The sequence below is a fragment of the Microcaecilia unicolor genome, chromosome 1, assembly GCF_901765095.1.
Source record: "Microcaecilia unicolor chromosome 1, aMicUni1.1, whole genome shotgun sequence".
In the NCBI taxonomy this organism is placed as follows: Eukaryota; Metazoa; Chordata; class Amphibia; order Gymnophiona; family Siphonopidae; genus Microcaecilia; species Microcaecilia unicolor.
The window spans coordinates 54937083-54950204 of NC_044031.1; the positions used below are offsets into that span (position 1 = coordinate 54937083).

The window sequence follows — 13122 nt, forward strand, 5'->3', positions numbered from 1 at the left end:
AGAGAAGTAATCCCAATGAGGCTAATAATTCTCAGGGGATGGGACTACAGCTTCTAGTGAGCAAATACAGAGTTAGGATAAGGTTAGAAGTACACTTAATTATAAATGGAGTGGTAAAATTCATACAGTATGAAGTAATATGATTATGTGGAAGGGGTATTGTTCATTCTTAGTTCTATAAATGTGATGCATTCTTCATGAATGAGTTCAGGATAAGGTTAGAAGTACACTTAATTATAACTGGAGTGGTAAAATTCATACAGTATGAAGTAATATGATTATGTGGAAGGGGTATTGTTCATTCTTAGTTTGATAAATGTGATGCATTCTTCATGAATGAGTTCGGGTCTGCTGGGTAGGCTTTCCGGAAGAGGTGAGTCTTGAGGTCTTTTCAGAATTTTAGATGGGTGTTCACAGTTCTAATGTTTCTAGGTAATGCGTTCCAGAGCTGGGTGCAAATGTAGGAAAAGCTGGATGCATATGTTGATTTGTATTTTAGTCCTTTACAGTTTGGGTAATGCAGGTTTAGAAACATTCTTGATGATTCGATGATCTTTCTACTTGGTAAGCCGATAAGTTCGGTCATGTAGGTTGGGGCCAGGCTATGGAATATTTTGTGGACCAGAGTGCAAATTTTGAAGGCTATTCGTTCCTTGATTGGTGGCCAGTGCAGTATTTCGCATAGGGGTTTAGCACTTTTGAATCTTGTCTTTCCAAAAATGAGGCTAGCTGCCATGTTCTGCGCGGTCTGGACTTTCCTTAAGATCTGTTCTTTGCATCCCGCATATACGGCGTTACAGTAGTCAACATGTGATAGTACCATTGTTTGAATTATGTTACGGAAAGTTTCCCTTGGGAAGAATTGTTTGATTCGTTTGAGTTTCCACATTGCATGGAACATTTTCTTCGTGGTGGCAGAGGCTTGGCTCTCCAGGGTTAGGTTGGTGTCAATAGTAATTTCAAGGATCTTCAGTTTGTCCGATATTGGGAGAGTATGTTCCGAGGTTTTTATGGATGAAGGGAGGTTTGTTTTGTGGTGAGAAGAGAGAATAAGGTAGTGAGTTTTTTTCCTTGTTGAGTTTGAATTTGAATGCCGATGCCCAGGCAGCCATTAAGCTTAAACTAGTCTTTATTGCAACAGAGATTTCTGTTGGATTAGAGTTGAACGGTATGTAAATGGTGACATCATCCGCATACGGAAAAGGATTTAGATTTTGCTTGTGTAGGGCATGAGCAAGGGGGATCATCATCAGATTAAATAATATGGGTGAGAGAGGTGAACCCTGGGGTACTCCGCAGTCTGTACTCCATGATGGTGATATGTTTGAGTTTGTTTTTACTTGATAAGATCTCGTGTTTAGAAAACCCTTGATCCATTTGAGTATATGCCCTCCTATGCCTATCTTGTCGAGTATTCTTAATAGTATATAGTGGTCAACCATATTGAATACGCTTGACAAGTCAAATTTCAAGAGGAGTATGTTTTTACCTAATGCGATTTCCTTTTTGAACTTGGCTAGGAGAGTTACCAGGACGGTTTCCATAATGTGGAGGGATCTGAAGCCTGGCTGTGATTCATGAAGGATTGAGAAATTATCGATGTATTCAGTAAGTTGTTTAGTTACAATGCTTTCCATCAGTTTGGTTGTAAGTGGGATGGATGCCACAGGTCAGTAATTGATGATATCATTAGTTTTCTTTTTGGTTTCTTTTGGTAATGGTGTGAGTAGTATATTACCTTTGTCTTTAGGGAATATGCCATGCTGGAACAAGAAGTTGAGATGGGAGGTAAGTTCAGTGATGAATCGAGGGGGGGTTCATTAGATAATTGGGGCAGGAGTCCAGTTGACAATAGGCTGTAGATAGCTTATTGGTTGCTAGTGCTATTGTTTCTTGTGTGATCTTGGTGAAATTTATCCAAGTTCGGTCGGCTAGGTATTCTTCTGAGCGTGGGTCTAGCTCATTAAGGAAGGTATCAAGGTTGGTGTAGTCGTGTGACATTTTTTTGCGTAGATTGACAATTTTGCCTTTGAAGTAGTTAGCAAGTTCGTCTGCTGTTGGGATTCCTGATTTTGTTGAGGACACTGGTTTTGTGTCTAGTAATTTATCCAGTAGCTTGTATAATAAGATTATACAGTTAAGATTAGCTGGTGGCAGGCAGGACAGAAAATGGGTCTTCAGGTGGCTCTGTCCAGTATCTCCCTTACTCACCTGCAAGTTGACTTTACTGCTGTGTTTTTATGCCCACGTCACCCCTGCTCGGGACTTACAAGTAGTGCCTGGGGCAATAACAGGAAACATGAGTCCTTGTAGAGCCTGCAAACCAGTGATTCCCAAACTTGTCATGGGGAAGCCAAGCCAGTCAGCTGTTCAGGATATCCACAATGAATATGCATGAGATTGATTTGCATATACTGCCTCCTTGGTATGCAAATCTATCTCATGAATATTCATTGTGAATATCATGAAAACCTGATTGGCTGGGGTTTCCACAGGACAGGTTTCAGAATCACTCCTGTAGCCACACTGAAGTTTCAGCCACGTCCTGCCCTCTCTGATGCAGACTCCTGTTTCTGTGGAGGTGGGACACAGCAGAGGTTTTACACACTCATTGGATCATCAAGGTCTCGTCTTTCTTTCCTGTTACTATGTCAGGCACTGCTGCAGGTCCTGAGTGGGGGTGATGCAGCCTCAGGAGCACAGGGATCTACTGGCTGGCATGTGAGGAATGGATAGAGATTGATGATGCTGAACTTAGGGGGAGTTTGACTATGGCTCAGGATGGAACATGTGAGAGATCCTGGACCAGGTGAGGAAGAAGTTGAAGGAGAACTGGGGTGGTGGATAGAAAGCAGGAATAGGGAGAAAGACATAGGGGAGGAACAGGGGGACATAGGGGAGATGGTGGACACAAGGGGAGCTACAAGGAGACAGGGAGATACTGGACACAAGGGGGAAGAGTTAGTGAAATACTAGGGAATAAGGCTGGGAGAGGAGAGAGAGATGAGAATTGGAGGGCTGGGATGAGGGAAAGAGACAGAAAGCTGTAGGTAGGTGCTGTTTAAAAGGGAGAAATTAAGGAGTGGTTAGTCCAGAATCAAAATAGAGAAGCAGAAAAATAAATGGAAGAAAGCTGGAAGGAAAAGATCACTTCCTTCCCTACATTCATCCTTAACACTGAAGACAAGAAGAGTTAAGAAGTAGCAAATGGACAGAACAGGTGACACTGAAAAGAGTTAAGAAAAGATGGACAGAAAAAAGCAGAAACCAGAGATTGGGATCTATACAATTAGAAAAATAAAATGGCCAAACATAGTAAAAATAACATTATTTTTAATATTGGGATTTGAAATGTAGTTTCTGCAAAGAATATCAGTTACCTTTATATTTTCCCCTTGTACCGTGCAAAATATTTATTTTTCTTTAGTTTTATACTGCATGCAAGAGTCTAGCTTATAAGTACATAAGTACATAAGTAATGCCATACTGGGAAAAGACCAAGGGTCCATCGAGCCCAGCATCCTGTCCACGACAGCGGCCAATCCAGGCCAAGGGCACCTGGCAAGCTTCCCAAATGTACAAACATTCTATACATGTTATTCCTGGAATTTTGGATTTTTCCAAGTCCGTTTAGTAGCGGTTTATGGACTTGTCCTTTAGGAAACCGTCCAACCCCTTTTTAAACTCTGCTAAGCTAACCGCCTTCACCACTTTCTCCGGCAACGAATTCCAGAGTTTAATTACACGTTGGGTGAAGAAAAATTTTCTCCGATTTGTTTTAAATTTACTACACTCTAGTTTCATCGCATGCCCCCTAGTCCTAGTATTTTTGGAAAGCATGAACAGACGCTTCACATCCACCTGTTCCACTCCACTCATTATTTTATATACCTCTATCATGTCTCCCCTCAGCCGTCTCTTCTCCAAGCTGTATAGCCCTAGCCTCCTTAGTCTTTCTTCATAGGGAAGTCGTCCCATCCCCGCTATCATTTTAGTCGCCCTTCGCTGCACCTTTTCCAATTCTACTATATCTTTCTTGAGATGCGGCGACCAGAATTGAACACAATACTCAAGGTGCGGTCGCACCATGGAGCGATACAACGGCATTATAACATCCTCACACCTGTTTTCCATACCTTTCCTAATAATACCCAACATTCTATTCGCTTTCTTAGCCGCAGCAGCACACTGAGCAGAAGGTTTCAGTGTGTTATCGACGACGACACCCAGATCCCTTTCTTGGTCCGTAACTCCTAACGTGGAACCTTGCATGACGTAGCTATAATTCGGGTTCTTTTTTCCCACATGCATCACCTTGCACTTGCTCACATTAAACATCATCTGCCATTTAGCCGCCCAGTCTCCCAGTCTCGTAAGGTCCTCTTGTAATTTTTCACAATCCTGTCGTGATTTAACGACTTTGAATAACTTTGTGTCATCAGCAAATTTAATTACCTCGCTAGTTACTCCCATCTCTAGATCATTTATAAATATATTAAAAAGCAGCGGTCCTAGCACGGACCCCTGAGGAACCCCACTAACTACCCTTCTCCATTGTGAATACTGCCCATTTAACCCCACTCTCTGTTTCCTATCCTTCAACCAGTTTTTAATCCACAATAGGACATTTCCTCCTATCCCATGACCCTCCAATTTCCTCTGTAGCCTTTCATGAGGTACCTTGTCAAACGCCTTTTGAAAATCCAGATACACAATATCAACCGACTCCCCTTTGTCCACATGTTTGTTCACTCCTTCAAAGAATTGAAGTAAATTGGTCAGGCAAGATTTCCCCACACAAAAGCCATGCTGACTTGGTCTCAGTAATCCATGTTCTCGGATGTGCTCTGTAATTTTGTTTTTAATAATAGCCTCTACCATTTTCCCAGGCACCGATGTCAGACTCACCGGTCTATAATTTCCCGGATCTCCCCTGGAGCCTTTTTTAAAAATGGGCGTTACATTGGCCACCCTCCAATCTTCCGGTACCACGCTCGATTTTAAGGATAAGTTGCATATCACTAGCAGTAGCTCCGCAAGCTCGTTTTTCAGTTCTATCAGTACTCTAGGATGAATACCATCCGGTCCAGGAGATTTGCTACTCTTCAGTTTGCCGAACTGCCCCATTACGTCCTCCAGGTTTACCGTGAAGTCAGTAAGTTTCTCCGACTCGTCCGCTTGAAATACCATTTCCGACACTGGTATCCCACCCAAATCTTCCTCGGTGAAGACCGAAGCAAAGAATTCGTTCAGTCTCTCCGCTTCTTCAGTTTGTATTCACCATATTTCTGTTTGTAGTTTGGGGTCACTTAACTTTTATTTGGTGAGGGTCTTTCTGTGTTCCGCATGTGTGATCGAAGCTGGGTATTCCGTTATCCTGGAGTTTCTATATAAGGATCTATGGTAATATAGTTTGTTCAGTTTTCCCAGTAGGTATACTGATGTTCTAGGGCTCACTGCACTAGTTATGGTTCTGCTTTTCTTAGGCAGGGGCTTGTGTGAGTTTTTAGTGCTGGAAAAATAGATTCGTTCTAAATCCTGTTTTTTTTTCTTAAATATGGTAAGCTTTATGGGAAAATATCTTACCTTTGCTTTGCACCCCCATTTTTGGGGAGGGTCAGGAGGTTATTTAGATGCAGCATATATGTTTGGATTTAATACCATATCATATATGTGTTGGGGATTGGCTGCACTCCCCCTCCTTCCCTTTTTTTATTTTTTTTATTTTATGTGGCCTGTAGGTGCTGATGTCGGCATGTTGCACTCACTATAGTTATTTGCTGGAGGTGAGGCAGGGGCAACAGAAGGTTTTTTCAAAAAGTTGGGAACCCCAGTCCCAGTCTAAACAAAATCCTGAGTAGTGTAGAACGAGTAGAAGTAAATCGATTTTTACTCATTCCAAAGTACAAAGATTATGGGATACTCGATGAAGTTATATGGAAATACTTTAAAAACAAATAGGAGGAAGTATTTTTTCACTCAGTGAATAGTTAAATTCTGGAACTCTTTGCCGGAGGATGTGGTAATAGTGGTTAATGTATCTCGGTTTTAAAAAGGTTTGGACAAATTCCTGGAGGAAAAGTCCATAGTCTGCTAATGAGATGGACATGTGAAGCAACTGCTTGCCCTGGGATTTGTAGTATGGAGTGTTGCTATGATTTGGGTTTCTGCCAGGTGTTTGTGGTGTTGGGAAAACAGGATACTGTGGTAGATGGACCATTGTTTTTACCCAGTATGGCTACTGTTTTATGTTCTTATACTTGTTTCTTGGTAAAATAGAGGGACCAGATTTGTTTTCTTCTAGTGATAGGAGGAAGTGCAATCATGGGTTTGTAAGATTCGGAGGTGAATGTTCTGACTTCTGAGTTCATAGAAGCTGATGGGGAAAAAAATGGAATTGCTTAAAAATGTTTGTTGTATTTTGTGGAAAAATAAAGTTACAGAAAAAGAATTAAAGTGAGAAATAATTTTCAGAAGACAGTTCATGAGAAACTACCTTTTAAACTAACCTCCCTGTTACTAAATCATGATGGCGTCTGCCCTGCGCTAATGTCGACACAGCCCATTCACTTTGAGCTGTGTTGGCATTGCTGCACAGCAGCCGCTAGCTTGGTTTAGTAAACTGGGGGGTAAAAGTAGGCAAAATAATGAGGTTGGATGAGCATTAAGGAAACTTGGGGAAATTCTAGCAGCTCCATTGTTTGACCTATTCAGTGCTTTAGAATCGGGAGTGGGTCTAAAGAATTGGAAATGGGTAGATGTGGTTCCTTCATAAAAGTGGAAGGAGGAGGCTGGAAGGGATACAAGAATTTGTTTTACCTTGGTAATGAATAAATCAATAGAACCAGTTTCTGGAATCCAGTGGATTACTGGATCACAGATAACCTGGTTTTTCCAGAAATAGGACTTGTCAGATAAATGCAGTCAATTTCTTTGATTAAGTAACAAAAGGTTGGCTTGGGGAGAGCACTACATGTAACATACTTAAATTTCAGCAAGAGCTTTTGGCATGATTCCACATAGGTGACTTTTAAACTTTTTATTTACAATATTTAAGATTTCTCCAACACAACTGTCAGGTTTTCAAGGCAGAAACTAAGTTCGTGAGCCCCACACCAGAGACAAGGCAGAACTCTGACAGAAACAGCTAGACTTCACCTGCACTTGACCGCTGTTCCTCAGGAGTTGAGCCCCTGGGTGCAGGCGGCCGGCAGGACTTACCGGACAGGGCAGGAACTGAATACCAACTAGGTTGAACAGAGACTGAGGGTCAGAGAGGAAAGGAGGAATATACATGGGCAGCAAGGCAGGAAACTGGGTTAGGACTCACAGACAGACAATACTGCACAAAGCAGGAAATGGACAAGCTAAAGAACAGGAACTGAAAGCTGCCAAGCAGCCACTGAAACAGGGTACAAATACTGGCAGACAAGAGACAGGACTGAAAGCTGCAGAGCAGCCACTAAGCAAGAGACACAGACAAACAGAAACTAGACCAGGAATACAAACCAGAAACAAGACTAAGAAATAAACAATAAACCTAAGCTAAACTACACACAGACTAACTAGAACTGGACAAGAAACTCAAACAAGAAACCAGACTAGGCAGAAGTGCAAGAAAGCACCAACAAACCAGGGACCTTAGACGGTGCAGAGGCCAACACAGATGTTTCCAGGTGACTAATAAAGCCCATCAGCTGCTGAAGTTCAGCTGCAGGAATCACAAGGCAGCTACGTGTGCTGTCCAGGCACAAACAAGAGAAGCAAGTCTGGCAGCCCGGAAGATCCGGACCGGACTCGGCTGAAGTCTGGAACGTGTGACAGTTCATAGCAGCCACCGGTTCTGGCCACCAGGAGGCGAGGTGAGCACAGACAAGGAAACAGTCACGAACGTGACAACAACTATTACAAGCTCATAATTCTTCGATTACTAGAACATTTCATCCCACCCTGATTATATAGTTCCATCACCCAACCTTTTATCTCCCTCGCCCATCTTTCTCCAACCCCTCCCTCCACACCTCTTCCTCCCAGTTCTTTGTCCAGTCCCAAATAATGAAGTAGAGGTGCCTAGCCCCCTGCAAATTGTTCATGTTTATCATGTTTCAAAGCTGTTGATTTTTCTGTCAGCACCACAGAGCCCAGTCTGATTTTCCATTGCTGAAACCCTGGACCTTCCACTTGTTTCTGGCTGAGTGGCTGGTGAAAGTGAGGATCGCTTGGTTACTTGCCTGGTGGTATGAAGGTGGCAGATCTGACATGTCATGTGGGAGGGAGTTTCTGGAAGCCAAATTTAGTTTCTTAGGTACAAAGCTAAAATCCAGAACCTACAGGGTATTATTTTCAAAAGTGCTCCCCATTCCACACGCAGGATCTAAGAGGCAGGCAGAGCTCCGAAGTCTGTGTGTGGATGACACGATGGTGCAGAGAGGAAGGATTTAGATTTGTTAAGAACTGGGCAACATTCTCGGGAAGGGGAGCCTATTCTGAAAGGCTGGACTTCACCTTAACCTTAACATTTAAAAAGGAGATAGGGCAGATTTTAAATTTAGAATGGGAGGAAAAAAACAGTTTCTTCGGAGCATATGGTCAGACTGAGGTATCCTTGAAGGATACTATTATAACAGGACATTTAGGAAATTCCAATAGAGTTGTTTCAACAAAAGTGAAAGATAGCCAAGAATTTTTAAGGGTAGAACAGAGCAAAGGTTGCAAATTATCCCTGTCAACTTATAAGCAGTTTGTAGATGCAAGGAAAAACACACTTTGAAGTTCCTGTATTCAAATGCTAGAAGCCTAAAAATAAGATTTTTTGTTATATTTGTACCCCGCACTTTTTTCCCACTCATGGGCAGGCTCAATGCGGCAGGCAATGGAGGGTTAAGTGACTTGCCCAGAGTCACAAGGAACTGCCTGTGCCAGGAATCGAACTCAGTTCCCCAGGACCAAAGTCCACCACCCTAACCACTAGGCTACTCCTCCATTAGCAACATTCTGTAGAAGCCTGCCCTTGCAGCCGCGCAGGCTTCTGTTTCTGTGAGTCTGCAGGACGTCAGACTCACAGAAGCAGAAGCCTGCGCAGCCTTCTACATGGAATGTTGCTAGTGGAATAGCAACATTGACATTCCATGTAGAATCTCAAATAGTAGCAACATTCCATGTAGAATCTCCAATAGTATCTATTTTATTTTTGTTACATGTGTACCCTGTGCTTTCCCACTCATGGCAGGCTCAATGCGGCTTACATGGGGCAATGGAGGGTTAAGTGACTTGCCCAGAGTCACAAGGAGCTGCCTGTGCCTGAAGTGGGAATCAAGCTCAGTTCCTCAGTTCCCCAGGACCAAAGTCCACCACCCTAACCACTAGGCCACTCCTCCACTAGGAGATAGGAGAGTCAGAGTATATAGTACTAAATGAAGAGATAGATATATCTCAGAGACCTGGTGGAAGGAGGACAATCAATGGGACACTGTTACCAAGTTATGAATTATATCACAATGATAAGGTGGGTGAAATTGGAGGGGGGTGGGGGTGGGGTTGCACTATATGTTAAAGAGGGAATTGAATCAAACAAAATTCTGCATGAAGTAGCAGTGTGGAATCCTTATGGATAGAAATTCCATGTGTGAAAAAGAATACACATGTAGGGCTGGCTGTACTACCGTCCCCTGGGCCAGAACAATCGGACAGATGAAGATAGGTTAACAGAAATTAGAAACGCTAGCAGATTTGGCGACAGTATAATAATGGGTGATTTTCAATTACCCCTATATTGACTGGTTAAATACTACATAAGGGAGTGCTTGGGAGGTTAAATTCCTAGATGTAATAAGTGACTGCATCTTGGAGCAACTGGTCCAGGAACTGATGAGGGGGAGCTATTTTAGATCTAGTCCTTAATTTTACATCTAGTTCTTGGTGGAATGCAGGACTTAGTACAAGTAGGTAACAGTGATGGGTCTGCTGGGAAACGGTGATCATAACATGATCAAATTTGACTTAATAACTGGAGTGCAGACACTAAGAAAATTACTGTAGCAGCATTTAATTTTCAAAGGGTAACTATGATGAAATGAGGAAAATGGTTAAAAAAAATCTGAAAGGCTCTGCTGCAAAGTTAGGATTTCAAATTGGACATGGATATTGTTTAAAAATACCATTTTGGAAGCCCAGAACAGATGTATTCCAGGTATTAATAAAGATAGAAAGAAGAACAAACAGCTAGCATGGTTAAAGGGAGAAGGCAGGGTATAATTTTTTTTTTTTAATAAATAAATTGAGGGGCTATTGGAGCAAAAAAAAAAAAAACATTTTCAGAAAAGATCTGAATGAAGAAAACAAGAAGCAACATAAGCACTGGCAAGTTAGATGTAAAGCATCAATAAAGAAGGCCAAAAGAAAATACGAAGAGAAACTTGCCTCGGAGGCAAAAACTCATAGTGATAACTTTTTCAGTTATATCAGAAGCAGAAAGCCTGCGAGGGAATCTGTGGCACCCTTAGATCATCAAGGAGTAAAAGGGGTACTCAGGGAGGACAGGGCCATAGCGGAGAGGCTGAATGAATTTGCCTTGGTCTTTACTGAAGATGTAAGAAATCTACCTGTACCAGAGATGGTAGAAATCTCAGTGAACCTGGAAGATGTACTGAGCCAAACTGACAAATTAAACAGTAGTAAATCACCTGGACTGGATGGTATACACCCCAGGGTACTGAAATAACTCAAATATGAAATTGGTTACAAATCATTAACAGCAGATCTGCAGTCATTAAAATCATCTGTAGTACCTAAAGGTTAAAGGGTGACCATTGTAATGCCGACTTTTAAAAAGGTATCCAGGGGTGATCCAGGAAATTACAGACCACCTGATATCGGTGCCGGATAAAATAGTGGAAATTTATATAAATGATAAAATCATTAACACATAGACAAACATGATTTAATGGGACAGAGTCAGCATGGATTCAGCCAAGGGAAGTCATGCCTCACCAATTTGCTTAATTTCTTTCAATGCATACATAAACATGTGGATAAAGGTGAACCAATTGATGTAGTGTATCTAGATTTTCAGAATGCTTTTGACAAAGTCTCTCATGAGACCCATGAGAAAATTAAAATCCATGGGATAGGTGGCAGTGTCCTGTTGTGGATTAGGAATTGGTTTTTAGACAGAAAACAGAGGGTAAGGTTATATGGCCAATCCTCTCAGTGGAGGAGGGTGAATAGTGGAGTGCCGCAGGGATCTGTACTAGAACCGATGCTACTTAACATTTATTAATGATCTGGAAATGGGAACGTTGAGTGAGGTGATTAAATTTGCAGATAGCATAAAACTGTTCAAAGTTGGTAAAATGAATGCGAATTGTGAAATATTTTAGGAAGACCTTAGGAAGTTGGAAAACTGGGCATCCATATGACAGATAAGATTTAATGTGGACATGCAAAGTGATGCACATTGGGAAAAATAATCCAGATTATAGTTATTTGATGTTATGGTCCACCCTAGGAGTCAGCACCCAAGAAAAAGATCTAGGAGTCATTGTGTACAGTGTGCTGGAATTTTCTGCTCAGTGTGTGGTGGCAGCCAAGAAAACAAACAATGCTAGGAATTATTAGAAAAAGGATAGAAAATAAGAGAGAGAATATTATAATGGCCATGTATTGCTCCATAGTGTGACCACACCTTGAGAATTATGTGCAGTTCTGGTTGTTGTATCTTAAAGATATAGCAGAATTAGAAAAGGTTCAAAGAAGGGTGACCAAAGTGATTAAAGGGATAAAACTTCTCTCCTATGAGAAGAGGTTTAAGAGATTAGGACTCTTCGACTTGGAGAAGAAATTGCTGAACGGGAATAGCAGGAATCCTGCAAGGATCTGCTCCAGGTCCATGGGGATCCTTCAGGGATGGAACTGGGTCTTTCGGGGTTTCTGCAGAATGGTAAAACAAATCGAGCTTTGCTTTCCCTCCCCACACATACCTCAGATCACCCTGGTGGTCTAGTGGCTTGAGGGGCAGGAAAGATCTCCACTCTTTGCGAGGCCGCTGCTTGAAGTATCAGCAGCCACTTTAAACAAGCAGTGGCAGCGGCAGGATCGGCAGCAGCGAGCAGGAAAGAGTGGGAATCTTTCCTGCCCTGAATCAAGCTACTAGACCACCAGGGAGACGAGGTATGTGCGGGGAGGAGAGGTGGATGGATGGTGTTGTGGGAGGGAGGTAGGGAGTTGAAGCCAATTAGGTCAATCTGTTTCTTCCTCAAGCAGCCGTCATCGCCATACACTCAAAAGCAAACAAGCCTATGATCTGCTGCATCCACATTGTCATTCTTTATTGTTGGTAGCATTTTTATTTAATCTCACTTATATTTTCAAACAGGCCAGCTTATGCAGCATACAGATGTACACAAAGGAAGTATAATAACGGAATAACTTTAAGTAGAGTAGTAATTTGTTATAAATCGTAGTCGGTGTGTCATTTGGAAGGGCTGGTTACAGGAACACCCTAGCATGTGTTATATTTGTTCAGAGATTCTTTTTCTCCTGGTAATGGGCCACTAAAACTGACATCATGTTATGAGAATCAGGTGCTCAACATATGTATTTGGTGGCATTTATATCCCACATTAAACAAGAATTAGCTTGAAATTGGGAGCACTTAAAATCTTTTTTTTTTTTTTTTTTCCTGTGCCTACATCAAAAGACAAAGATAGCATGTGGGAATTTGCTCCTTTTGTTTTTTTTCTTGTTGCTGTTTTGTTTTGTGTTGTTTTTTTTTTTTTTTTTACTTATTTGACAGCTTTTGAATTTATTTGAAAGCTTCCCATTTGTAAATATAAATATCATGAAATAAAAACTGAACATCACTAAAACAGCTTCAGAAATTATTGCTGGTAGAAACAGCACTAATAAAGGCTGTGTTTTGTGCTCGGATTTCTACACTGTTCTGTACAATATAGTAATGCATTGCCACATTTCAGTGAGGATATCCTATTTACTGAATCCAGTATGTTTCAGTGAGGAGTGGCGTACCTGGCAGTGCTCTGTTTCTGTGGGCGTTCCTGCTCATTCGGGCTCACCAGAGCGAAATTGGAAAGAGGAGAGGAAAGATCCGAGAGCCTCCCCCAG

At 41.8% G+C, this 13122-nt stretch overlaps 1 protein-coding gene across 1 annotated transcript in view; it reads left to right on the forward strand.

Annotated features, from left to right (window-relative positions):
• LOC115466240 (39S ribosomal protein L55, mitochondrial-like) overlaps nt 1–13122 on the forward strand; it is an 85506-nt gene that overhangs the window by 63117 nt on the left and 9267 nt on the right. The window lies entirely within an intron of this gene.